General features: G+C 33.5%; 1 long non-coding RNA gene across 1 annotated transcript; it reads right to left on the bottom strand.

Moving 5' to 3' along the window:
- Nucleotides 1–2,710: 2,710 nt before the first annotated feature.
- Nucleotides 2,711–3,357, bottom strand: LOC145014514 (uncharacterized). The gene is made up of 4 exons (XR_013665548.1): nt 3,175–3,357; nt 3,039–3,090; nt 2,875–2,945; nt 2,711–2,780 (listed from the first exon to the last, which is right to left on the bottom strand). It is a non-coding gene; the product is annotated as an uncharacterized LOC145014514 (long non-coding RNA).
- Between the last annotated feature and the right edge of the window lie 1,856 nt (nt 3,358–5,213).

Raw genomic sequence — 5,213 nt, 5'->3', positions numbered from 1 at the left:
TCCTTCTGTCGGTTCTCATCTTCATTGTACATCTGGCAAGGGGTGGCAAATCGGGTCATCGTGTCGTGTTTTTTCTGACACGACACGAGACGAAAGTATTTTATGTAACACAAATATGACATAACACGGTGTAGTGTTTTTTAACTAACACGAAAACTGACCAATTAAAAAATGACAAACACGACACAATACAAAAAAGATAACATAAAATAACAATTAGTTTATATAACTACTATTTAATGATAAATAACACGGCAAACATGAAAAACACGACAAATAAATGTTAAATCATGTCAGATTTGTGTCGTATTTTGAACACGAAAACGACACGGCACAACACTATGTTTTTTACACTTGACATGAAAACAACACGAACACGAATTCAAATTTCAATTTTGTCCCAATTTCGTTTCATGTCGTGTAGTTTTGTCGTGCCATGTCATCAATTACCACCCCTACATCTAGCTCCCCATTTAAGGATCCCACGTTCTATTGCTCGCTAGTACATGCTCTCAAATATCTCACTATCAACCATTATTTACAAGCACCTACTGATATACACTTTACTGAGGTCAAACACATATTGTGATATGTTCATGGGAAAATCCATTATGATCTCAACATCACCGTTCTCGGACAATTTATATTATACTTGATTACTCATATGTTGATTGGATACGGACATACGGTGCTTAGAGACGCACTACTAGAAAAAAGGCCTTTTACGACGCTCATTGCGCGTCGTAAAACGCTCAGACGACGCGCAAATGCGTGTCAAGGAAGGCACTATCATAAAAAGAGGCGACGCGCTTTTGCGCGTCATCTATAGACGACGCGCATTTACGACGCGCGGTTACGACACGCAATGCGTATCAAGGAAGACCCTGTCATAAAGGAAGACGATACGCATTCGCATGTCGTAACCTTACGACGCGCGTGTTAATGACACGCAATGCGCATCAAGAAAGCCTCTGTCAAGAAAGGCCATGTCATGAATGAAGATGACACGCATGTTTGCGTATCATAATTTTAAATTTAAAAAAAAAAATTATTTTTTATAGATTTACTAATTTTCAAATTAAATTTGCATTTAATGCCTCACAATATAAAATAAAATATCATATACAAAAAATATAATCCATTTCATAAAATTTAATGTCTTACAATTCTATTTCTTACAATATATAAATTTACATGTAAAAACATTTCTACAGTCTACATGTTTCATGCTTGATTTCCATCTTTTATCGTTTTTAAAAACAAAAGTTCTAACAAGAAACCTTCTTTTAGTAATGCAAGTGATGCTCTTGATAAGCTGATATTCTTAAGTGTAACAGATCCCTCATTAATTGGAGATGTTGGTGAGCTTGAAATCCAAATTAAACCTGATCCAGAAAAAGGGACAATCACAATATCATAAGATTACTTACTTTTCTTCATTCTTGAATCTTTCCTCATAAAATACAACTCTACAAGAGATTTATAAAACTTTTTTTACCCTTATATTAAAAGTGCAGTAGTAGGCATCAAATGAAATGTACGGTAAATGAGGGAGAGAAGCATTTCCGCAGACTAGAGCAATTATTGAAATGTACTATTTCCTTTAAGGTTTTCAAGGATAAGATTGACATTTCTCAAGGTTTAGGTATCACTTACCAAATAAAAGCATTTCCGCAGACTAGAGCAATGCATGCATTCCATCGTACACAACAACATTTAACAGTTTATAAGATAGAAGGTAACCAATTAAGGTTGTAATGTTATTTTTCTTTATTTTTGAAATATGAAAGGAAATGGGAATAGATCTTACGTTCAGAAGGTATGACCGATTTGTTAAATTGTCGGCTTAAGCCCACAGCAAATTTGCACATAACAATGAATTCCTGCCATGAAAAAACTTTATTTAATAAGATACAACTTAATAAGATGCGATGATAACTAAAAGTGATTAAGTACATACTTGAACTTCCCCTATTCATTTTGGAAGAATTTTTTCCATTTCAAGTGATAGAAGCCTACCAAGAAACTGAAGCTTGGTTCTTTGTGGATCATCAATCTGTCTAACAATCTCACCTCACTTTGGTGCAGGAAGCTGAGAGAAAAAAATAATTACACATGAGAACTATAAAACAACAGATCAAGGAAAAAAATAATTACACATGAGAACTATAAAACAACAGATCAAGGAAAATACTATGAAAACACAAGGATGCAAATCTTGGTGATTTTTGGATTGTATTGATGCTTTAATTATAACACTCATCCAAACAGCTCCTTAATACTTTAATTATAACACAAAAGTCGTAAAACGCTCATCCAAACTCCACCTTATACTACTCGGCTTCCTCTTTAATACTTTAATTATAACAATCAAAATAAAGTAGTACCCACAAGTATAAATTCCCTATTCTCATCAAATTTTGAAATTCAAAGACAATCAAGATAAATGGCAACTTCTCTAAATATTTTCACCATACCTTAAAGTACAGATGATGCATTCTCTTTTTCTCAATTTGCCAACTTCCTGAAAAATGTTTTATGATTACAACACAAACAAATAGATTCAGATGGTGATTTTCTTATTCTACTTCAGATTCAAAACCTATATGACATCCCATCTAAGATTAGTTATTATTTGCAGTTTTTACATCAATCATTATTCCCATTTCCCAACAACTATCAAACATACAATAAGTTCACATTAAACTAACCTCTTATGTTCCATCAGGCTTGGGTTCATGCTTGCATATCTAGCTGTCCCTGTCAAATTCTTGTTCTCTCTGCAATTTATAAGATATAAAATTTAGATTGATTAGGGTTCACTTTTTTATGAATAAAAGATTGCTGATGAAAGTTTAAAAAAAATTCACTCACCTATATGGAATGTGCCGATGAGTTGAAGAGTCTCTATATTTCTTGGCTAGCCCGAAATCAATAGCATGGACCTGTAACATGTAGGTTTATATATGTTTTATGTATAAAACTATAAAAAAAAACAAAATGTACAATGAAATATGGAACAAATTATGGAATGAAACCTGATTAGCACACCTCCCTAAACTCATAAGGAAGTTGTCTGGCTTTATATCCCTATGTAGAAATGATTTACAGTGAATAAATTCAACTCGGTTGATCTGCAACATATATAATCACATAAAAAACTTTTCCACTTACCAAGAGAAGGTGGCTTCAGTTCCCCTGCAACGTATTTTCCGATAACACCCCCACACCTACATATGTTAATTAAGTAAGAAAAGGTAATAGTCATGAAAACACACAAAAAGAACTTTCCTTTCATGGTGTCTAGATGGTGAAAAAGAAGAAGAAGAAGATTGAACATCTGTAGGGATCTTTTCATTTCCCTCCCCCTGTTTCAAAAATAAATAAATAAAATGTACCAGGACCTTCTGTTTTCTTTATGGCTCATAATTATGTGAAATTATAAAGTGTAAAATTTCACTATATTGACACACCTGCAATAGAAGCTTGAGGACTTCATAAACATTTTTAACATTATATTTTGTAAGATTTTGAACAAAAATCAATAACTTAATAGTTTCAATCCATACTGCAATGTTTACTTTAACACTTTTTTTGCTAATTTCTTCAAGGCTTTATATAAATTTACTTATTATTAAATTACATAAGAATTATTTATGACTGTTGTTCAAAATAACCCCTTGTAGAAGAAGCCACTTCAGATTGCATCCTCAACTTGATATCCCAATTCCTTATTAAACTATTAAGATTCATATCTGTAACATTTTTTATATAAAGATGTAATAGTTTAAAGTTCAAAAACATGTGATTAGCTTAAATAATTAGCAACTCTACAGTAACAGATCACAGATGTGACCGTATTGCTGGAATAGTTAGCAACTCTGTGGGGATGTCATTTCTTTACTAAATTGAGTGAGAAGAAAAAAATCAGAGATATCCAAGAATTTAAGATCAGACATGTTGTCTATGTCGCTCTTTAGTAACAAAATGTCAAGTAATGTGCTTAAAAATGTGAGCTTGTTGCATCAGGTATGGCCAGCGTCATCAGGTTTCAAATGGGTTTTTACTTTCTTTTTTTTTTTGCATGTAGGGTACCAGTTAATGGACTTGACTTTTCCAAAACGTAATCAAGCATGTGTTGTACCATTGATGTGGAAACCTGTTTATAGCTTAGTAATTCAGATTTGACCCAAGATGGATGTACATGATTCCTGAAATAAAGTTAAGCTCCATGATTCCTGAGATGAAACCTAATCATTTTAAAATTCCAAACCAACTGTAGACTTTGCTGTAGCTATAATACTAATGTTACCTTATTACATCATTATAAAGTTTTATTACAACTTTCAAATTTTTCTACATTAAATGAAGAATTCAATCTGTTGTTTTAATGTTGACACTTGAGAGTATGTCTAAGCTCCCTATTTTGAGGACATCAATACCAGAGAGTCTAATGGAATAATTAATGCAAATATGTATTGCAACAACCTTTATACTCTCAGAGTTGTACTCCATCTCTAACATCATACTCTCATTATTGCCCTAATTAGAACAAGAGAAGGGGCAAAATTATCCCATGGAGAATCAGAGCAACCCATAGGAGTATTGCCACCATAACAAGGAGAAGGTAATCGTACATCAGATGAAGCACAAAGTAACATTGGTGATGGTGAAGGAATGGAAATAAAACAGAAAAAAAAAAAACAGAAACCCTAACCAACCTTGGTCGTTGAGATGATAGTGGAGCTTTTCCCTTGACGCAAAACCCTCCATTGTATCAAGCTCAATCTCTGTAGCCCTACGATCTGCCATGTCCAAATCTCTCTCGTCCTCCAGAGAATCGTCCAACCCAACCGACCTTCATAGCCATTTCTATTGATTTCCAACTCGATATCATAAATTATGTTTCGACATGAGAGTGTGGGGAGGTTTCAAGAAGAACAGAGCAGAAGCAACAACGCAAAAGATAACATTAGGTATCAAGGGCTAATCGAGTTTGATTAAAAAGGTTATAAAACTCGTAATAAAGGAAGACAAACCTCTGGAACAAATAAAGAAGTAGAATGTTGATGGTGATTGACCATGGAGTTTCGAGACCTTGACTTTAATGGATCTACTGTTCTACTTGATATGGAAATCACTCTAAATTTGTAGTTGTGATACAGCTCTTTTATTGATTGAGAGGCTGAGAAAGTACTTGAGGAACTGAAGAT

Source organism: Lactuca saligna, chromosome 9 (assembly GCF_052625555.1).
Source record: "Lactuca saligna cultivar CGN05327 chromosome 9, ASM5262555v1, whole genome shotgun sequence".
NCBI lineage: Eukaryota > Viridiplantae > Streptophyta > Magnoliopsida > Asterales > Asteraceae > Lactuca > Lactuca saligna.
Note: the sequence above shows the minus strand (reverse complement) of the source record. Positions and strands in the feature narration are given on the sequence as shown.